This window comes from Suncus etruscus, chromosome 4, assembly GCF_024139225.1.
Source record: "Suncus etruscus isolate mSunEtr1 chromosome 4, mSunEtr1.pri.cur, whole genome shotgun sequence".
In the NCBI taxonomy this organism is placed as follows: domain Eukaryota; kingdom Metazoa; phylum Chordata; class Mammalia; order Eulipotyphla; family Soricidae; genus Suncus; species Suncus etruscus.
Window position 1 is genome coordinate 37,766,660 of NC_064851.1, and position 23,882 is coordinate 37,790,541.

General features: G+C 39.0%; 2 protein-coding genes across 2 annotated transcripts in view; one reads left to right on the forward strand and one right to left on the reverse strand.

Moving 5' to 3' along the window:
* The window catches only part of MCOLN3 (mucolipin TRP cation channel 3), a 49,276-nt gene extending 40,603 nt beyond the window's left edge, over positions 1-8,673 (reverse strand). Inside the window, exon 1 of the mRNA XM_049771288.1 lies at positions 8,665-8,673. The gene's annotated coding sequence lies outside the window, so the exon portion shown is untranslated. The remainder of the gene's footprint in view (positions 1-8,664) is intronic.
* The window catches only part of RPF1 (ribosome production factor 1 homolog), a 1,036,037-nt gene that overhangs the window by 509,900 nt on the left and 502,255 nt on the right, over positions 1-23,882 (forward strand). The window lies entirely within an intron of this gene.

Genomic DNA, 23,882 nt, shown 5'->3' on the forward strand with positions numbered 1-23,882 from the left:
TGAAGCTAACATTATATTTATTCCCAAAGCTGAAGAAACACTACCAAAAAAGAAAACCATAGACCAATCTGACTGGTGAACATTGATGCAAAAATCTTAGCGAACCTAATCCAATAGCACATCAAAAAAATATACATCATGATCAAGTAGGTTTAATCCTGAAGATGCAAGGATGGTTCAATATATTAAAATCAATCAACATCATACATCACATCAATAAAGGGAAAGAAAAATAATAGGATCATATCAATCCATGCAGAGGAAAGCATTTGACAAGATCCAACACCCATTCATGATTAAAACCCTCAACAAAATAGATGTGGCATGACATTCTTCAAAGAAGTGGATCAGGCACTTTTGAAATTCGTTTGGAACAATAAACACCCTAGAATAGCTTAAGCAATCATTGGGAAAAAGAATATGGGAGGAAAAACTTTCCCCAACTTTAAACTTTACTACAAAGCAATAGTTATCAAAACAGCATGGTATTGGAATAAGGACAGGCCCTCAGATCAGTGGAATAGGCTTGAATACTCAGAAAATGTTCCCCAGACATACAATCACCTAATTTTTGATAAAGGAGCAGGAAATCCTAAATGGAACAGGGAAAGCCTCTTCAACAAGTGGTGTTGGCACAACTGAATAGCCACTTGCAAAAAATTGAACTTAGACCCCCAGCTAACATCATGTACAAAAGTAAAATCCAAATGGATTAAAGACCTCGATATCAGACCCAAAACCATAAGATATATTGAACAACACATAGGCAAAACACTCCAGGACATTGAGACTACAGGCATCTTCAAGGAGGAAACTGCACTCTCCAAACAAGTGAAAGCAGAGATTAACAGATGGGAATATATTAAGCTGAGAAGCTTCTGCACCTCAAAGGAAATAGTGCCCAGGATACAAGAGCCACCCACTGAGTGGGAGAATCTATTCAGCCAATACCCATCAGATAAGGGGCTAATCTCCAAAATATACAAGGCACTGACAGAACTTTACAAGAAAAAAACGTCTAATCCCATCAAAAAATGGGGAGAAGAAATGAACAGACACTTTGACAAAGAAGAAATACACATGGCCAAAAGACACATGAAAAAATGTTCCACATCACTAATCATCAGGGAGATGCAAATCAAAACAACGATGAGATACCACCTCACACCACAGAGAATGGCACACATCACAAAGAATGAGAATAAACAAGTGTTGGCGGGGATGTGGAGAGAAAGGAACTCTTATCCACTGCTGGTGGGAATGCCGTCTAGTTCAACCTTTATGGAAAGCGATATGGAGATTCCTCCAAAAACTGGAAATCGAGCTCCCATACGATCCAGCTATACCACTCCTAGGAATATGCCCTAGAAACATAAAAATACAATACAAAAACCCCTTCCTTACACCTATATTCACTGCAGCACTATTTACCATAGCAAGACTATGGAAACAACCAAGATGCCCTTCAACAGATGAGTGGCTAAAGAAACTGTGGTACATATACACAATGGAATATTATGCAGCTGTCAGGAGAGATGAAGTCATGAAATTTTCCTATACATGGATGTACACGGAATCTATTATGCTGAGTGAAATAAGTCAGAGAGAGAGAAAAAAACGCAGAATGGTCTCACTCATCTATGGGTTTTAAGAAAAATGAAAGACATTCTTGCAATAATAATTTTCAGACACAAAAGAGAAAAGAGCTGGAAGTTCCAGCTCACCTCAGGAAGCTCACCACAAAGAGTGATGAGTTTAGTTAGAGAAATAACTACATTTTGAACTGTCCATATAATGAGAATGTATGAGGGAAATGGAGAGCCTGTTTAGAGTACAGGCGGGGGTTGGGTGGGGAGGAGGGAGACTTGGGACATTGGTGATGGGAATGTTGCACTGGTGATGGGGGGTGTTCTTTACATGACTGAAATCCAAACACAATCATGTATGTAATCAAGGTGTTTAAATAAAAAAAAATAGATGTGGAAGGAACCTTCCACACAATAGTAAAAGCTATCTATAAAAATCCCATAGCCTAGAGTCAGTCCTGTGCCAGGAAACTTCAGGGGTAGGGTCTCCTTGTATTTAGACCATAATTTGTCTTTCCATGTCCCTTATGTTTTGGTGGGCCTATGCAAACAAATGCCACTTTAATACCGTTTTTTACTATGTTCCGTTGACTCCAATCCTTAAGAAAAACAAGCCACTAAAACTTTTGAGGTTAACTTAAACTAGTTAACATGTGCATGGAACTAGAGAAATGTACTTTGCCCTCAATGTTTAAGGAGTTACATAAGTCTAATGTCTTTAGATTATATTGTGTGCTGCTAAGAAATAGTATGTACTACAACTGGGGATTTGAGGGACAAAGTAATTGTATTGTACATGGGTTCAGTTTTGTTTTTCTTAATGTTCTTTGGCTGAAAGTTCAAGGCTGGGATATCATCGATGGGACTACCGAGAATTCTGTTTATGGGTGATTGGGCTTCCACTGTAACTTTACCCTGTCCTCTTTCTTTGCATCTTTGTTGTCATAATTAAAATAAAAAAAAATGACTTCCTTTACCAAAAAAAAAAAAAAAAAAAGCCCATAGCCAATATTATTCTCTTTTGTTTTTGTTTTGGAGCCACACCTGGTAGTGCTCAGGGGTTACTCGTGGCTCTGCACTTTGGGGTCATTCCTAGCAGTGCTCAGGGGACTATATGGGTATCAAATCTGAGTCAACCACATACAAAGCAAATGCCCTACCCACTGTACTGTTGCTCTAGCCCCACCAACATTATTCTTCATGGTGAAAAACTGAAAGCATTCCCAGTAAGATCAGGCACAAGGCAAGGATATACATTTATCTCCATTTTTATCAACATAGTATTATATTGGAATAGTATTAGTATTAAGTCCTAGCAACAGCAATCAGTCAAGAAAAGAAATTTTAAAGCAGGGGTCTCAAACTCCTGGCCCACGGGCTGTTTGCGGCCCTCTGTACAACATTTTGTGGCCCTGCCCTAAAGGAATCTTTTTGTTTTGTTTTGTTTTAGTTGTTTGGGTCACACCCCCCAATGTTCAAGACTTACTACTGACTTTGCACTCAAAGATCACCCCAACTTTGCTTCCTGCGGCCTCCCAGGTAAATTGAGTTTGAGGCCCCTGATTTAAAGGATCCAAATTGGAAAAGAGAAAGTCCAACTATCTCTATTTGCAGATGACATGATGATGATATACATTGAAGACTCTAAAGAGTTTACAAAATAAAAGTTCCTAAAAACAATAAACTAATACAGCAACGTGGCTAGCTACAAAGTCAATTCACAAAAATTAGTTACAATACTTTATACAAATAATAACTCAGAGAAGAAAGAAATCAAAGAGTAATTTAAAATAGTGTAGAAAATTTATCAATTACCTGGGAATCAACTTAATAAATGAGGTAACAGACCTTACCTTGAAAACTTCAAAACACTTAAGAAATAAATTGAGGAATACCTAAGGAAAAGGACAAACATTCTATGCTCTGATGGGAAGAGTCAATGTTATCAAAATGATCATCTTACCTAAACTACTAAGGTTTAGGTACTCACAAAGGTTCAATACAATCCCTATCCAAATTCAGATAACATTCTTCACAGACTTAGAAAGTCAATTATAGTTTGTGTGGAACCATAAAAGACCCAAGATAGCCAAAATCATACTGAAAAGAAATTGGAAGCTAGCTCATTATCTAACTTGAATCTGTACTACAAAGCTATAGTGATCAAAACAGCATGGTACTGAAACAAAGACAGATTTTCAGAGCAATGGGCCAGAATAAGCCATCAAGTAATCAACTCCCATGTATATGTGGCCAACACATTTTTGACAAAGGACCTCAGAACATAAAATGGAATAAAGGCAACCTCTTCAACAAAAGATATTGAGACAATTAGATAGTCACACATAAAAAATTAAAGCTGATCCATATCTCACACCTTACACAAAAATCAACCCAAAAAATTAGATCAAAGACCTTGAAATTAGACCCGAATCCGTAAAGTAGACTGTGAAAAACATAGGCATAACACTTCAAAACCAATGGTAAGAGCTAGAGAATCAAATCGAACTCAAAGGTACTGCATCAAATTAAAATGTTTCTGTATGGCTGAAAAACATGGGCTAAAACTAAAAGACAGTTAACTAACTGAGTTGGCAAAAATACTTTCACTAAACATGTCAGAAAAGGAGTTATTTAGGATATTCAAAGTACTCACAAAGGTTAACCCCACAAAACCTAAAAACCCCATTAAAAATGGGGAGTGGAGGGGCCGGCGAGGTGGTGCTAGAGGTAAGGTGTCTGCCTTGCAAGCGTTAGCCAAGGAAGGACCACGGTTCGATCCCCCAATGTCCCATATGGTCCCCCCAAGCCAGGGGCAATTTCTGAGTACTTAGCCAGGAGTGACCCCTGAGCATCAAATGGGTGTGGCCCGAAAAAAAACAAAACAAAAAAAAAATGGGGAAAGAAAATGAACAGACACCTCTCTGAGGAAGACCAACATGCAAATGAAAATATGTTCATAATCACTTATTAGGAAAATTTAAATTAATAATGAAATATCCTTATATCACTGAGCATAGCACATATAAAAATATTGGAAAAATTGGTATTTTGGGGATATGGTTGAAAAGGAAGTCTCATCCACTGCTGGTAGGAATGCTATTTGGTCCAATTCTTATGGAAAACAGTATGGAGGATTCTCAGTTATCTCAGAATTGAAGTACCCTATGACCCAGAAACCCTGCCTGTGGGCATCTATCCCCAGAACAGAAAATTTTTCATCCAAAAGAATGTATGCATTGGGGCCTGGAGAGATTGCACAGCGGTGTTTGCCTTGCAAGCAGCCGATCCAGGACCAAAGGTGGTTGGTTCGAATCCCGGTGTGCCATATGGTCCCCCGTGCCTGCCAGGAGCTATTTCTGAGCAGACAGCCAGGAGTAACCCCTGAGCACCGCCGGGTGTGACCCAAAAACCAAAAAAAAAAGAAAAAAAAGAATGTATGCACACTGCTATTCATTACAGCACTCAGTATTATAGCTAAGAGCTAGAATTAACCTAGATATCCAACAGTAGACAAGTGGATTATGAAGATAAGGTACATATTTACACTGTAGTGAAATACTACATAGCTAATAAGGAAGGATGCAATCATGGATTTCACTGCAACATTGATGGAACTGGAAGATATTTTGCTAAATGAAATAATCCAGAAAAAAGAAAAATACAGAATAATATCATTTAGATGTAGTATTCAAAGTTACTTCATGAAGGAATGCAATGGTTTAAATGGGGGTTGCGAGAATGTTCTTGGCCCCAGAATATAGTGAAGATAAGGAAAGAAATAGAGTAGAGAAGGAGAAAGACAAAATATAAAATTATGGGGGACAGGAGCTAAGGGTCTCAGGTGCATTGTAGGTGTTAGGAAAGGATAGAACCACTAAATAGACAAGTCAGAATAAACAACAATGAAATCATGAAACCCAAACTTTAACAACAAAAATTTAAAATGGGCCTGTTATTGATGGCATGCTGGGGAGGGTGGTCACATGGGATGGATTCTGGAAACATTGCTAGAGAGAGGTTATTATCCCTTCCCCAAATTCCTGTTTATCCCACCTGGTTGGTAAGTCCCCTCCCAGGTGGAGGGGCTGCTGTGGGGGGGGAGGAGAGAGCAGATGCAGGAAGGGTGCTTGGAGGGTAGCAAAAAGAGGCTGCAAGAAAATCTTAGCTGATAAACCATGTGGAGAAATCACATGGTCAGGGCCATGAAATAAAGCTAGTTATCTCCTGAAACTTCAACTGTCTGCCTATGGATCATTTCTCTGCTATTACCCTTCAACCTTCCAACCCACCTGTCAAAGGGGCTACATGCACCAAGTCAAGTGAAGAAAGGCCTCATCCCCACCCTAGGACTCTATATTTTATATTTATACTACAGGAGGTTGACACTGGTGGTGAAATTAGTCCTGAAACATTGTGTATCTAAAATCCAGCAATGAATAACTTCGTAAATTGCAATGATTTAAAAAATAACAACAAAACTTATAGTTGTGGCCAAGAGGTAGTGCAGTATAGCTTGTCATGCCCTTCGCCCAAGTTCAATTCAAGCACCACACAGTTCCCCTGGTATATTAGAATGCTGTCCTAGAGACACCCAGCCAACAACCTCCAGCACTGACATACATGGAACAATGGTCTTATTGGCTAATAATTGCCAGAAAGACAGACCTGTAGGCCTCCTAAGCATCAGCCCACTATCACAGTATGATTTTCTCCCTTAACAAGTATTTATTAAGTTCAAGTACTTGTGAAGTCAATGCTTACAGAATTCAGCTATAGTACAGAATCGAACAATTTTTACTGAGATAACACTGATAAATTTATTTTATTTATTTTAGTTAATAAAATAACATTTAAAAATTTTAGAAGTACATTATTAAAAATGTATCTATTTATGAGACCTGAGTGGATAGTACCACATATAGGGTGCATTGTGTTGCATATAGCTGATCTGAGTTTGATCACTGGCACCTCATATGTCTCCAGAACCCTCCCCCCCCAACTTTTATTTCCTGAGCACAGAACCAGGAGTAAGCCCTGAGTACTGTTGAATGCTGCTCAAAAATTGTCTTGATCTGCACATGCTACTTTAACTCCACTACTAAAATACGTTATGTCTTTCATTGCATAGGCTTTCAGCTGGTTGACGCATCCCCCTTCTGTGTACCTTTGATACCATTAAGACATGTTGCCTAAAGTTTGGAAAAATATATAAAGATTAAGGTTCTTGCCTTGCTCATGGCTAACCAGGGTTCTGTCCTTATTACCTCATATATTCCCCTGCACCCACCAGGATTGGTCACTGAGTGCAGGTATTGTACCAAAACCAAAATTTAAAAAGGCATGTCACCTAAATTATAATAATTATTTTAAATAAACATTAAAATGAACTAAAATAATGAAAACAAGATAATAAAAATAAAAGTTGTTAAGCCATAAAACCAAAAAGGTATGTTTTAACCAGTACTTAAAGAGATTTTGCCTATGGAATTTAAAAATAGATGGGTACTAAAGAGATAGTATAGTGAATAGGGTGCTTTCCTTGCACATGGCCATCTCAGGTTTAATCCCCAGAACCATATTGTTCTTTAAACCCCATCAGGACTGATGCTTGAGTCAAAACCAGTAGTAACCCCTGATCAGGCCAGGTGTGGCTCCCAAAACCAAAGATATATATATATAGTAAAAGAAAGATGATTTTATGTTGATCAAAACTCAAAAGTGAAACCAACATAATAGTGAAGCTGTAAATAATAAAGCATATTAGTGAATCGCAAATTCAAGTCACTGAGCACTTTCTATTTTGAGACGGGGAAATTAAATTTTAAACAAACTAGTCACAAGCTGTGTAACAGTAACCCACAGGAACAAAAAGAAGATGAGCCAGGAGGATGAATGTATTCAGCACATCGCCAAAGCTGCCCCAGAAGCAGGTCAGTTCATTGACAATTGACAATTCATTGACATTTCCTTGGCAGATCATTCAACTTGCTGCAAACTTCAGCTTCCTCCTTCACTTTAAAACACCTGGGCCAGGAGTGAGTGAGCCTCAGTGGAAAAAGCTCACACCTTGTAACATGAGGTTGTGTTCGACTCCCTAAGCCTACTAATAGATTACATAAAATGAAAACTGTCACCTGTTCAGGTCTTTTCCTGTTGTTGAAGGTTGGCCAGTAATGACCCTCCAACCAGCCAGGGAGCAACCCACAGGATACAAGGAAGATGAAGACCTGGGGGGGTCGGGGATGGGAAGAACCTGCCAAGGTCTTCCATGTGCTCTTAGAACCAAAGATTCACAGATGAAACATATTCTGGTTGAGCAGAAGCTAAAACAGATCTAGTTGCACAAGTCAGAGAAAAGGTCGAGGCTGGGATGAAATATTTTGGCTGAGGTCAAAGCAGAGGAACCTCACATTGCAAGCTCTATCTACTTATCTTTGCCAGACGCAAATTTTTGTTTGTTTTGGGCCCACACCTGGCTGTGCCTAGGGCTAACTCCTAGCTCTGTGCACAGGCGAAGCTCAAGGGACCACATGGAATGCAGAGAGACCCAGTACAAGACAACGTCCTACCTTTCTCTATTATTGCTCCAAACCCCACCAAACAGACTTCATAGTCTAGTTCTCACCTTCTTGCCTTTACTCTCCGTCACTCAGGTGCACGCTCAGGTGCACCCTGTAGGATAGAAAGATTGTGGAGACCACGGGAGAAGGTGCGGGAACAGCAATACGCCTTCCTCCAGGCACCCAAGTCTTGCTAGAGGCTCTCCGGGGCGCCCCCGGACTGCTGGCATGGGCAGAGAATCTTGGGGACTTGTCTCGGCTCCGGACACAGCCCAGCCCTCCCCTGCCTCTTGCACCCCGCAACTAACCTGGAGGTGCGCGCTTGGGGCGAACACGCTGCAACTCACAGCTGACTCCCACTTCTGTGCAGTCCATGTTGCAGCGTCCCGCAGCCCGACCCTCCCGCTGCAAGGAACCCGGCAGCTGCAGGCATCCCGCACCGTCCCTTCCTGAGCGCCCCGGGCGCTGCTTTTGACACCTGATGCCCGGAGCAGCGCCCAGCTCCGCTCACCTACCTGCAAGGCCCGTTGGGGACAAGGAGCTCCCAGGACCTCGGGTCCGGTGCCCTTCCGGACCCAGGGGCCAACAACCCCTTCGCAAAGTCAGCTCCCGTTCTTCGGGTTCCCTCTGCGCCCCCTTTAGGGACGCCTGGGCGCGCCTGAAGTTATAATTCTTTGGCCTCCTGTACCCGCCCTCATGCGCGTTCCGGAGTGCAAGACAGACTCAAGGTCCAGCCAGGCGCGATCTGGAGCTCAGACTCCGCGCGTGACCTGGCCTGGGGCCGCCCAGCGGGCGAGGCCTTTTGGGGGTGTCTCCTGGGTGGCTCTGGCATTTTCTGTAGGATCTGTCCACGGGTCCGCAAGATCTGCAAGGGTCTTTTTTTTATGGTTTTTGGGCCACACCCGGTGACGCTCAGGGGTTACTCCTGACTGCGCTTAGAAATCGCTCCGGGCTTGGGAGACCATATGGGACGCCGGAGATCGAACCTAGGTCCGTCTTGGATCAGCCGCGAGAAAAGCAAATGCCCTACCGCTGAGCTATCGCTCCGGCTGGAGACCCAGTGCGGCTCTTCTACTTTCCGGACCACAGCCACGAAACCGGCGTGCTTCTGACAGCTCTGGGCGCTGCCATAGGGAGAATCCTGGAAAAGTCTCCGAAGAATTGGGACGCGGAATATTTCAGATACTTTGCTTGGCTGGAGTTTAATCAAGTTCCTCAATCTTCTCCGAGGCATTTATTTCCTTGTGAAATCCAGTTTTAGCAAAAGCTTTAACCAGTCCTTGATGTTCAATATCCTAGGGTCCTCAATATCCCTTGGGGTTCCCCCATTCTCCACCATCTCTTGCCTGTTTTCATTAGGGGGTGGTGGGGCAAGGGAGGGGTACATCTAGCTGTGTTCAGGGGTCACATTGGTTCTATGAGGTGCTATGTGGGTTCAGGATCACACCATGATTGCCCTCATAAATACCAAGCGCCTGACTCCCTGTAGTGTATATGTATGTTCTATATGTATTATATACACACATTATATATACTTTATATGTATGTTTATATAATAAATATATATGTGTACAACTTTACCTTGTTCTGTTTTCAGCAAGAATCCTTTTGGGTGGGTTTAGACAAAGTTCCATTCCCCCTGTTATTTGCTCTTAGTAATTTCCCTACTACAGACCTTGCCCAACCCCAGAGCTATAAATTTCTACTTGAAGTTGTCAAATCTCCTATCTCTTCACTGTAAAATCCCATTAAAGCAGTCCCTGTTTTTATGGTCCTAAATAAAGTGTATCCTACCATCTTTAACATGTATCATTGGTTTATTAATTTTTAAAGAACTAAACCTTCAATAATATCCCCTTTCTTCACAAATTACTTTTAAAAACAAAATTGTAGTTTATTATGGAACTTTGATCCATTTTGGTCACAACCCTTTTGGATTAGTTGGCGATTTCTTCATATTTTGAAGTTAAGGTTTTTTCTTTTTGGTTTTTTTCCACAGTTCCTTGTAATGATTACTGAATTTTTATAATAGTTAATTTTCTCAAATTATTTCAAGAGTTGTCAGATATAATACAAAATCTTTTTAAGCCCCATATCAGAACCTTGCATGGATAATTTAATAAATAGAAAACTTGATAAATATTCAAAGGTCAGTTGTGACTGGCATACTCAATCCTCAGTGCAATTTAGAAAATGTAACTAGGGCCGGGCGGTGGCGCTCGAGGTAAGGTGCCTGCCTTACCTGCGCTAGCCTAGGAGACGGACCGCGGTTCGATCCCCCGGCGTCCCATATGGTCCCCCAAGCCAGGAGCGACTTCTGAGCGCATAGCCAGGAGTAACCCCTGAGCGTCACCGGGTGTGGCCCAAAAAACCAAAAAAAAAAAAAAAAAATGTAACTAATTTATTTTTCTTACTCTCCCCTGCCACCTTCATGCAGCTTAAGGTCTATTTCATTTATGGACTGAAGAATTGACTTCTGGGAATTAGTTAACTTCTCCATAACCATCTCCCAGAAATCTTTCTATGTACAATCTATTTAATAAAAGTGTTGATACATTTTAATTAATAGAACACATTAAAGCACTCATTGTTATTCCTGGCATATTTTATGTTATTATGAATTTTGAATATTTTTGAGTGAGAAATACATGCAAAAATCAACCATGTTTATGGATTGAAAAATTCATGTGTGGTTAAGATAGTAATGCTCATCAAGTGTACCAAGACTCAAAAATTCCAGCAAATTATTTCATAGTAATTTGCAAGCAGGTCTAAACTTCAGAGGAAAAGCAAAAAAAAAAAAAAAAAAAAAAAAAAAAAAAAACCAATAGCTAAAACAATTTATAAGGAGGGTAAATTTGGAGGTCTTTTATTACCTGACTTGAGACCATAGAACTATATTAGCAGATGTTGGTATTCATGAAAGGAGACAGCAGAACAGACAAGAAAATCCAGAAATAGACCCAAACATGCCAGAACATAAAGAGGAAAAGTATTAACTAATATAGTGATCTTGGACTCAGGAAAACTATTGTAATCAAGTCAAATGGAAGATAGATATGTCAATGTGTAGAGTCAAAGACTGAGAGCAACACTTTTGAAAAAAAAAAACAACAAAAAACTGGGCAGGTACACTTAAAGAAGCACTTAAGATCCAAGGAGGATCTTGAGGAATTGTTCATTGGCTTACAATACCTACTGACCAGAGCGATAACACAGCGGTAGGGCATTTGCCTTGCACTTGGCCAACCTAGACGGACCTGGGATTCAATTCCCCCCATTTGGTTCCCCAAGCCTGCCAGGAGCGATTTCTGAGCATAGAGCCAGGGGTAATCCCTGAGTGCCTCCAGGTGTGGCCAAATAACCCAACCCAAACCAAACCAAACTAACCAACGAACAAACCCAAACCTACTATGTGTTTGGGAAATAGTACAGAAAATATTGGTGAGTACAACTCAAGGTAAACAGTGTAGCCTTGCATGCAATCACCACTAACTGATGGTTACTTTGTGAATTAACCCCCTAGAAGCAGCGTAAGTGAAAACTTGCTAGCACAATAGTTTGATTTCTGTGACTCCCTCCTCACCCACAGCCAACAAAAAAAAAAAAAAAAGAGAGAGAGAAGAGGAGCGGGATAATCCATTTTAAAAGTCTTGATTATCTTATTTATATGCTGATATACAGAAACAAAAGAGATCAGATAATTCCCAATGGAAACAAATATAAGATAAAGTCAATTGAATTGCGTTCTGAGAATGCTTAGGGTAAGGAATGAGAGGAATTTTGGGATTATAGTGAAGAGATTTTAGTACTTTGGCAGTGGGTATGATGGAGAAGTGTTGCAAATGTAAAACAATAATATTGTTACTATCATAAAGCAACAATAGCAATTTAAAATAGAAATAACACAAGGACTGTGGTGGAGAGTCTTTGGCACTTAAGAGATGGTGGGCAGTGACTTTTCTTACCAAAGGCAAAACCACAAATACTATTGTAACCATGTTGATTCAACTAAAAGAATTCATTTATTCATTCATTTATTCATGCATGAGAAGCACACTAGAACTTGGGTAAATGACAACCTTGGAAACTAAATTTTAAAATATGGAAAGGAAGTGCACTTCTTAAATAGAAAACAAGTATTAATACAATGATTTTCTCTGAATTTAATAAAGTATTTAAAAAAGTATAAAAAATTCTAAGCAGCTTTCTTATTTTTTCATATTGATTTTCTTTTTTTGTTTTGTTTTGTTTTTTTGTTTTTGTTTTTGGGCCACACCCGGCAGTGCTCAGGGGTTACTCCTGGCTGTCTGATCAGAAATAGCTCCTGGCAGGCACAGGGGACCATATGGGACACCGGGATTCGAACCAACCACCTTTAGTCCTGGATCGGCTGCTTGCAAGGCAAACATCGCTGTGCTATATCTCCGGGCCCTCATATTGATTTTCTTAACTTTTCTGGCTAGTAATTACAAATAAAAAACATTTGAGAGTTTGTATACATTTATATATGTAAATTTTTATTTAGGGACATTTATATCATCATTCACATTATTTACATTTCTTATATATAAATATGTAATACATAAAACACATTATGCTGACATATATGGGTGGTAATTTAAGAAACAATTTTCAGAAGGCAGACAAGACCCTACTACATTGACAATTCAAATGTGTCTATGTAGTATTATTAATATTACTATGACAACCAATTTTTGCATTATTTGAGTTCCGCCCAATCATGTTAACTATATTTTCTAGTGTTTTAATAGTTGCAAATGGGTAGCAAAGATTTCAAGCACTAGTAGAAAATATTTTCTGATGAATGCTGATCTGAGGACCACATTGTTTAATTCTGCAGTAGATACCAATGGGAAAATTTGTAGACACTTGAATATTTAAATCTACCTTCAATTTCACTAAAGGTCAGAGGCAATGTTTATAAATTTATTTTCACAGAGTTTAAGATGAATTCTGTGCACAAGTACTCCCTGAACCCATGCTCATGTGCCCACATGCACCTCATATGCATTTGCCCTTTTGAGATATGTATTTTCATGCTGATTGTGTACCAGGGCTCTCTCCACCTTTGAGAAGCCTGAATTCTCTCTTGAGCATGTTATTCTTTCCCTTTCTTATCCTCACACTATCTTTCCTCAGAATTTCCAAATAAAAACATGTTTCTATTTCAAAAAAATTTAATTCTAATTCAATAATTATTGAACATGTGCAAGATTTGAGATACCATACAGTCCATTTTAGACGCAATATTTGAGTTGTGTGTGGGGATCAAGACCAGAGATATAGTACAGCAGCAGGTAGGAAGTTTGCTTTGATTTTGGTCTACCCAGGTTCAATTCCTGGCATCCCATATAGTTCCCAAGCATTTCCAGGAGAAATATCTGAGCAGTAATCCCTGAGCGTCATTAGATATGACCCAAAAGAAAAAAATAAATTTTTTAAGAGCAGTGAAAGGGAAAACCAGATTAAGATTTGCAGACACTTAGTCTAATAATTTGATAGCCATTTTTATTAATACCACTTTAATATTCTTGGGAAGTACATCCAGTGGTACTCATGGATAACTACTGACTCAGCTTAGGGGTTGCTCCTAGCAGTGTTGTGATGATTGAATCTGACCCTCCTGCATATCAAGTATACTCTCCAGTCTGTTAAGTTATCTCTCTGGCCCATATGTTAATATTATTTGAAATACTAGATCTAGTGTAAATAGTAAAAACTAATTTCCATTAAAATGTATACCTTGGGGACTAGATATATAGTATAGTGGGGAAGGATCTTGCTTTGCATGTGACTAGATTTTATTCCTGGTACCCCATATGGTCCCTGAGCCCATCCAGGAATAATCTCTAGGCTCAGAACCAAAAGTAAGCTCTAAGTACCATCATATGAATCCAAAACATATACATATATATATGTATATATATATTTTATATATATTCATTTGAAATTATTTATTAAATACAGTTTAACCAGTTAAGCAACCAGTAGGAAGCATATTGAATTGTTCAAAATTTAAATATTAAAACTGGGCTGGAATGAGGGATAAGAGCATTTCTTTTAATAAAAACTTCTAATTGATATACTAAATGGTAAGGTCACATTTTTCACTCTAGACATATTTTCATATGTTACTACCAATTAATTATTGGTTTTTATTACTTTTAGTCAAATTCATAATTCATATACAAAGTATGCAGTCTACAGTCAAGCTTCCCCCCAAAACCCCCCTTGTCCCTATTAGTTCATTTCTGACATAGAGTACACTTCTAGGATATTTCTTACTTCTTCAAACAACTGTGTACTGCTTTCCTCAAATATTTAGAAGCATTTCGGGATTCCAAAAGTTAAAGTTCCCAAACCAGGAAACTTCCTTTCCTTCCTTTCTCCTTTCACTCTGGACATAATTAAGCAGACAAACAAAAGGCATAAAGATTTCTATCTGAGGTTCTTAAATACTGGCATCTAAATTGATGCAGGGGTGTCCTTGGAAATGTCTCAAAGGACTAGAGCATATGCTTTGCACATGGGAGGCTTGAGTTCAATCTCCAATATCATATAGCCCCCTGCATCACTTAGAACAAGCTCCCGAGCACCATACCAGGAGTATCTCCTATCACAGTTATGGCCCCCCAAAAGAATGTAAAATTCTCAGAGTCCACGGATCTGATAGCTTTGCATGCTCTGGTACTAAAGTTAAAACTCTGATATTCCACTATCCCACTAAATACCTCTAGGTATAGTGCTGGAAAACCCAACCACAGCTCGGGTAGTCTCATTGACCCAGTCACCACATCCAGAGAAGCACTGCATTATCAGACTAGGAACTGAACCCCATGCCCTAGTACCTCTGGACACAACTTGCCTGGGGCCCTCTTTGCAAAACACACTTAGTAAAATGCCACGTTTATCAGATTCCCATTCCATAAACCCAATGTAAAACTTATAAATATGCCCTTAAAGTATTTCTAGTTCTATTTCTGACTCAATACATTTTAACTCAACTAGTAATTTTTCATTCAAAACTAACTTTTAAACTTTTAAAAGTTTCAGGTTAATTTAATTTTGCATTTTTTTGGCAAAACATTGAAGTGTCAGCTAGATGTGATGGTAATATCTCATTTCTGACCAGTCCCATGAAAACAGAGTTGTTCCATCAATCATGAATTTATAACAGGAAGATATTGCTAAACATTTTCCATTTAGTGTCTTCCTTTCTTCATACTGTGACATATGACTCATCCTTCCAAAGGGACATCCACTTGGAGTGTCTCTAAAAAAAAAAAAGCTGGGCATCTCATCTAAATCACATTTGCTATTTCCTTAAATCCCTCCTACAAAGAGTTATGGTTTCTTTTCGTAAGAAAAGGAAATTTTTTTGGAAGAATACAAAGAAGACTATTAGAGAGCTTCTTCGATCTGATCTCAAGCATAGTTAAAATCATGTGATTCAACATGCATTTCATTAAATATTTAAGTTAGATACTGGCCAAACCAATGGAATTAATAAATGAATAAGACATCTTTGCTTGAGTTCATAGGGAAGGATATTATTATTCCTCTTTTTTTTTTTTGGTTTTTGGTTTTTGGTTTTTGGGTCACACTCAGTGGTGCTCAGGGGTTACTCCTGGCTCTACGCTCAGAAATTGCTCTTGGCAGGCACGGGGACCATATGGGATGCCGGGATTCAAACTACTGTCCTTCTGGATGCAAGGCAAACACCTTACCTCCATGCTATCTCTCCAGCCCCTTATACCTCCCCTTTTAAGCCTTTAGAGAAAAATATGTGTGCTACAATGGTAAAACAAAAAAAAAAATAATAATAATTCTGTTGCGTGTCTAGAGGGTTTCACAGAGGTGATATATAAGTTGGATCTTGAAAAAAAAAACATTAGTTTACTGAGTAATGAAAATAAAGAAGGGCACTATAGGTTGAAGTAAAGGTTGAAGGTGTGGCAGTGGGATGAAAAGATGCTACTTATACAGTGCCTGGCACAGAGAATAGTCTTCAAGGGTTCTGCATAGGCTGTTGATGAGGTTCAGTGGTAAGATGCATGAGACCTGAGTTCAATGCCCTATACTGAAAAGAAAAAAAAGAAAACCAAGGCAAGAGTTTTGCATAGTTTCTTGGGGTTTTTGTTGTTGTTGTTGTTGTTTATTCAAATTTATTTCAAATTTAATAGTATTTCAAGAAATTTTTCCAATATTCCTAAGATACTGACACAATGATGTAAAAAGATTTCAAGCATTCTTTTAAAATGGGGAAGATACATTATAGATCTGAATGTAAAAATCCCATGAGTTTTAATATAAAACAAGCATCTTATTTGAAGTCTTTTTAGTTTTTTTTGTTTTTGTTTTTGTTTTTTGAAAGGGGCACACCCAGTGGCTCTCAGGGGTTACTCCTGGCTCTGCACTCAGAAGTTGCTCTTGACAGGTTCTCGGGACCATGTGACATTCCTTACAGCTGTGCTATCATGGCTATCTGGCTCCATGCAGAAGTGTTGACCATTTACCATCAACTCCCAGATTCAAGGGCTTCATTCTCTTACTTCTTTTGTTTTTATTTTGGGGCCACACCTGGCAGCTCTCAGATGTTATTCCTGGCTCTGAACTTAGAAATCACTCCTGCAAGACTCCGGGGACCATATGGGATGCTGGGGATTGTACTTGGGTCAGACTCAGATTGGCCACATGCAAGGCAAATGCCCTACCGCTGTGCTATCACTCTGGCCCTTAAGACTTGCTCTGTGTGTGGAAATAAATTGTTTCCTCATAACCTTACTTCTAAAGGGTTCAGTTGAGAACAACTAGACTAAAATGTGGTCTGAACTAGGGAGTGGTTTAGGAAATGAAGTTTGATAAACAATGCATTATCTTCCGATTTTTCAGGGTTCTTTCAGAAACCTATTTGATTTTTCAGGGTTCTTTCAGAAACCTATTTATATGGAATTTCATGTCAGGTTATTTAAGCATTTTGATTCCAGGACTAAACATCTGAGAAAATTATGGCAATTTTAATTAATAAAGAAAGAAAGAAAATAAAGAAGGAAAAATTTCTACCAGATTTCTTGACAAATGGATAAATAGTGATATTCTTACCTAAGGTGGAAAATAACGAAGAAAAATTTTCTGAAGGCTATCAAAGAGGTTGATCACATAAAAAGAAAGTCACTTAACCCATGTACCATCTCTCTGGCTCCCAGGCTGAATTGACTCTATTACATTGTGGTGCTGGGTACAGTAATTAATTAATTTATTCACTTTTGTAAGGCCAAAAGTACAGAATGGAAGTCATTGACAAATCTAGATTGATCACTGAAGCAAAACAGAATAGATCAGATGTCACAGGAGGAATGCTGAATTGTGAGAAGATTCAGAACTAAGCCCAGGGGAAAGTGAATCTTCCAGTAAAAAAGGAGAGAAAGGGCTGGGAAAGGTTATCTCAGTGCCAAAGTTGTCTCAGTGCCAAATCTGTCCCTGGAGTTTTTGTTTTTTTGCTTGTTTGTATTTTTAATGGTTTTTTTTTTTAGTAAAATTAACTTGTATTTTATGAACAAAAATTTGTCAGAGAATTTCAAGAACCTACATAATCTTTCAAACCCCATATCAAGACTATCTTACTTTGGATTCTAGGTCTCGGGTGTGCTATGAATCTCAATTAGGTATTTTAATTTACAATAAATATAAAAAAAGTTTAGACCAATGACAGCATTTGATTACATTACTTTATTAAATTCTACTGTCTTACAATATAGGCAGTTATGATTATTTTTTAAGTGAGAGGGAAATTGTTCAGAGAGCTAAACTTCCCAGTGTTTATCCCATATGACCCACAGTAACAGATAAAATGAACAGCGGGAGTTACTCTGGGGCGGCAAGATCTTTTCCCCTTTGTAACTCATAACTCTGACTTGATCCTAAACCTTAATGGCAAAGTTATTTTGGCAAAAAGATAAGGCCGCACTGAGAAGCCCAGGACACCCAATCCAGACACCACAGGCTATGATAACAGCCTCATTGAGCAGGACAGCTAAAATAAGGGACTTTTTTAAAAATATATTTTTTTATTTAAACATCCCACGCACACAAATAAAGATGTTCATGATTGAGTTACAATCATGTCATGTATAACAACCTTCACTAGTGCATTTCCCCCCACCAAGGTCAGCAGTGTCCCTCTCACCCTTCCTGAGAGCATCAGGGAGATAAGAGAAATTCTAAGCCCAGAAACAATTCAGCAACTTCCACTCCCAGTTGCTAGTGACTAGGCTCTAAGAGGTTTCTCCTTTCGGTACTGCTGAATTTAGAGTGAAGCACTGAAGGAGTCTGTCCCTTCGCAGTGTCATCAGGCAGGCCACCTTCTTGAAAAATCCTAAATTTCACAACTTGCTCTTAGAAAACTACAGGACACAGCCTGATTTCTCGGTGAGTGACGTCAGCATCCTCTCACCCAATCATAAGATTCCTTTGAAGACGACCATGAGGAAATGGACATTATATTGGTGAAGGTACTTGTCAATCTCAGCAGGAGTTCCTTTTCTTCTCTTGACAACACAGGCGTCCTAGCAACAGCTTGCAGGGAGCTGTGGCTTGAACTCACAAGTTTTGTTTTTCCCAGGAAGATTCAAACTCCAATTTTCTGCCGCCGAAGGAGCTTTCCCCAAGGTTTACGTCAAAGAAGTTTCTTATTTCTTTCAGTTTGACAGTATCAGGTAAGGGAATCTTTGAATGGAAAAGGAGAGTCTTGGAAAACAATTCAAAATTTTTCTCTTTAGAGAGCAGTTGAAATATTCGCAGTGGAAACTACCCAAAAAAAGTGCAAAGCTTTTCCTAATTTCCTAGTAAAGAAGACAAAAATAGCAATGAAAACAGTTAATGACACTTGGTGCTTTGAGCAGGTATCATTTTGTTAGCAAATTGTGTATCCCCATGGCTTGCCATATTCCTATATAGTAGTTCAATAAATGGATGAGTGGGCAAGTGAATGGATGTAAAATGAATATAAAAAATTATAATTCTAGTCATTTGTGTGTATGGAGGCTAAATTACAAGTAGGGAGATGATCTCTGATCGTGTGAAGATGGAGGGCAGAGACTCTTGAGAAATAAGGCCTCTTATTCCTTTAGTTACTGTTGTTTTCTAATCATTAATCAACCATTCTCTCCCCAATAGAATATGCTGAAAGCTCATCATAGTTCATAGCAATCTGTCAAGCAGCTGAATATAGGCTGTCTATCTTTGTAAGGAGCTGGCATAATCAACTATATTTGCAGCCTTTCAAATGGAGAGCAAGATTATTTCCACCCTAGAGAGAAGATCAGGGAGGTTACCACTCTAGTGAGAGGTCATGGTGCCATATAACCTTAAGAATTAAAAGATTCGGGTCAGGGTGATAGTACAGTTAATAAAGCTTTTGCCTTGCACTTGACTGACCTAGTTTGATCCTGGGAGGGAATCTAGGAAAGGTAGATGTGGTAAGTCAGACTGTGATGCTGAGAAATAAATTAAAATTTATTTTGCTTCGCTCCCACTGATCAGTGCTTCATGGTCATTTTTCAATAGCAGAGTTAAAGTCTTGTTTTGATCTGCAGAATCACGCCTTGTCCAGGAAACATTTTTTCATATTTTTGTTTTTACACTACTGGAGAAAGAAATTGCCACGGTGGACAAAAGGAATCTACGTTATAGTTTCTAATATATTTGAGTGTGACATGCCAAAAATCTATTTTATTTATTCACTCTTTTTTTTTTTTTTTTTTTGCAAAAGTGCTGGGATTTGAATAAAGGCCTCACAGACAAGTCATATCCCTGGTCCCCTGAAATATGCTTCTTAGAAAGTAAACTCTGAAGTTGGCCCTTGGGATTCAGGTTGTTTAGGTTATTTAGTGTTCGGGTTGGTGCAAGGCAACAAGAGAAGTTAAGTGTGCAGCATAGGGGTATGCAATTTGTGGAGAGAAAATAATAATCAGTGTTGAAGCCACAATTATATTAACAAGTCCTATGACTGTCACCAAAAGAAATTACAGTTCTTCATATTACATTATAGGTATAGAGATTATGCTTAAATTCTTCAAAATTAAGTAAGTACTAGAATTACTACTAACTCCTTTTATTTACATGGATTTTTCAATTTAAAACTATTTTGATAACTTTAAATATAATCTTTTTTTGTTTTTGTTTTTGTTTTTGGGTCACACCCGGCGGTGCTCAGGGGTTATTCCTGGCTGTCTGCTCAGAAATAAGCTCCTGGCAGGCACGGGGGACCATATGGGACACCGGGATTTGAACCAACCACCTTAGGTTCTGGATCGGCTGCTTGCAAGGCAAACACCGCTGTGCTATATCTCCAGGCCCAAATATAATCTTTCTACTTATGGTTTTAAAAGACATTTTTGTCAAAGTAGCACTGATTATATAATGTACATTAATAGGTTTCAGTTTTATAGCTTATAAGTCAAAATCTGTAGATGCTACATTATATTTGCCACCTAAAGTCTAATTTCAAACTACCACCATAAAATTAGCCCAAATTTTTATTTGATACGTGGGTGTTAGCAATCTTCTGAAGGGTTTCATGGCACACAATAGGTACTCCTGTTATAAGGGAATAAATTCAAGGACTGGATCTCAGAGGAAATGATGGGGGTGAAAATTTGGAATTCAGAAAACATAACAATATGAAGATAGAACATTCTCTTACAGTGTGAAATTTGAAATTTGGAAATCTCTAACTCAGGAAAAGGTAGAAAGGAGATAGAAAAAGGAGAACAAGAGTAGTAACAAATTGGGAGACACTGTGCATGACAGTTAACTCTGAAACATAGATGTGTGTCTCTCAGAAGGTCACTGAAGAGCCCAAGGGAAAGTTAAAGTTTAATTTGAGCTTTGATGGAAATAGATCAAGTAGCAGCAGTTCTTGGTGAATTTCCAACCTCCTCAGATGTTAAAGATATTAGGATCCTTAGGACTAGGGAGATAGTACAGCAGGTAGGGTGTTTGCCTTGCAAGTGGCTTATCTAGGCTCAATCTCCAGCATCCTCCATTCACCACCACCCCTTTCCCCACCTACCAGGAGTGATTTCAGAGTGCAAAGCCAGGAGGAATCCCTGAGTGCTGCCAGGTGTGACCCCCCCAAACAAAACAAAATAAAACAAAAGAGTTAGTTATATGTATTTTTCTAGTATCTTAAAAAACACAGATGGGTGGCAAGCATGGTATGCTTATGAATACTTTAGAAAAAGATGGTGATGACCACTTGGCTAGGTAGCTATTAACAAAAACAAAAGAAATGAGACCTTTCTAATCATAGTGAAACATACCAAATAGCTGCATAATGTGAATGATAAATTGTGTCATTTTCTCTTCATCTTCAATAGTTGCCTTCTTGTATCATAGAAGCATCATAAAAATTCAGTCATAGACAATTTTTGAAAGCTAAGTTTGGACCCAGGACATGAATACTTTGATGGTGATGTTTCTATAGTCAGACCCATAACATCATGGCTTGAATACTTACATGGAAAGCTTGCTCAGATTTACTCCTTTCAATACTTTGTAAAGCCTTTTTGCTTTTCATAGGAAAGGCAGAATAAACGTCCTTTGGTACATAGATATGTACAAAAATATGTACAAAAATTTATTCTGGAATTAATTTTCAAAGAAAAGTAGTGCTTTCTATGAAAACATTTTCTGGGGGCTGGAGCAATAGCACAGCAGGTAGAGCTTTGCCTTGCACACAGCCAACTCAAGTTCAATCCCGGGCATACCATATGGTCCCCTGAACCTGACAAGAATGGAGTGATTTCTGAGTGCAGTGCCAGATCTGAAACTATAAGGTATATAGAACAACATGTAGGTGAAACACTCCAGGACATTGAGACTAAAGGCATCTTTAAGGAGGAGACAGCACTTTCCAAACAAGTGGAAGCAGAAATAAACAGATGGGACTATATTAAGCTGAGAAGCTTCTGCATCTCAAAGGAAATAGTGCCCAAAATACAAAGGCCACCCACTGAGTGTGAGAAATTATTCACCCAATACTCATCAGATAAAATTTACAAGGTACTGACAGAACTATACAAGAAAAAAAACAACTAACCCTATCAAAAAAATAGGGAGAAGAAATGAACAGACACTTTGAAAAAGAAGAAAGGCAAATGGCCAAAAGGCACATGAAAAGATGCTCAACATCACTAATCGTCAGGGAGATGCAAATCAAAACTACTATGAGGTACCACCTCACACCACTGAGATTGGCACACATCACAAAAAAGGAAAACAAGCAGTGCTGGCGAGGATGTGGAGAGAAAGGAACTCTTTTTCACTGCTGGTGGGAAGGCCTCTAGTACAACCTTTATGGAAAGCAATATGAAGATTCCTTCACAAACTGGAAATGGAGTTTCCATACGATCCAGCTATACCACATCTAGGAATATACCCGAGGAGCACAAAAATACAATACAAAAATCCCTTCCTTACTCCTATATTCATTGCAGCACTATTTACAATAGCCAGACTCTGGAAACAACCAAGATGCCCTTCAACAGATGAGTGGCTAAAGAAACTGTGGTACATATACACAATGGAATATTATGCAGCTGTCAGGAGAGATGAAGTCATGAAATTTTCCTATACATGGATGTACATGGAATCTATTATGCTGAGTGAAGTAAGTCAGAGGGAGAGAGAAAGATGCAGAATGGTTTCACTCATCTATGGACTTTAAGAAAAATGAAAGACATTTTTTTTTTTTTTTGGTTTTTGGGCCACACCTGTTGACGCTCAGGGGTTACTCCTAGCTATGCGCTCAGAAGTTGCTCCTGGCTTGGGGGACCATATGGGACACCGGGGGATCGAACCGTGGTCCGTCCAAGGCTAGCGCAGGCAAGGCAGGCACCATACCTCTAGCACCACCGCCCGGCCCGAAAGACATTTTTAACAGTATCTCAGAGACAAGAGAGATGAGGGCTGGTAGATGCAGCTCATGACATGAAGCTCATCACATAGAGTGATGAGTGCAGTTGGAGAGATGACTACACTGAAAACTATCATAACAATGTGAATGAATGAGCGAAGTAGAAAGTCTGTCTCGAGTAGGGGGGTGGGGAGGAGGGAGATCTGGGAGATTGGTGGTGGGAATGTTGCACTGGTGAAGGGGGGTGTTCTTTACATGACTGTAATCATACAACTATAATCATGTTTGTAATCACAGTGTTTAAATAAAGATAATTATATATTAAAAATATTTAGGGAGCCGGAGAGATACCATGGGGCGTTTGCCTTGCATGCAGAAGAACAGTGGTTCAAATCCTGGCATCCCATATGGTCCCCCGAACCTGCCAGGAGTGATTTCTGAGCGGAGAGTTAGGAGTAATCCCTGAGCACTGCCGGGTGTGACCCAACCCCCCCCCCCAAAAAAAAAGTTTAGAAGTATTCTCTGACAATTCATATGAAGACCCAGTGGTTACATATACACAGAGAGTTGCAGCTTCCGAGGAGCCTACCAGGGTCCTCTATCTTACTTTTTGCCGACAGATCGTCCCTTATACTTCAATTAAGTGTCTCCCCTTGAATAGCAAAGACAATATCTTTAATATTGTTGGCACAATATGTTTTGGGATACAAGACATCTATTTAATAAAGATACTTACCAACAAAAATTGTGCTTACTAAATGATAGTACAATGCATATTACTTGAAATTATAT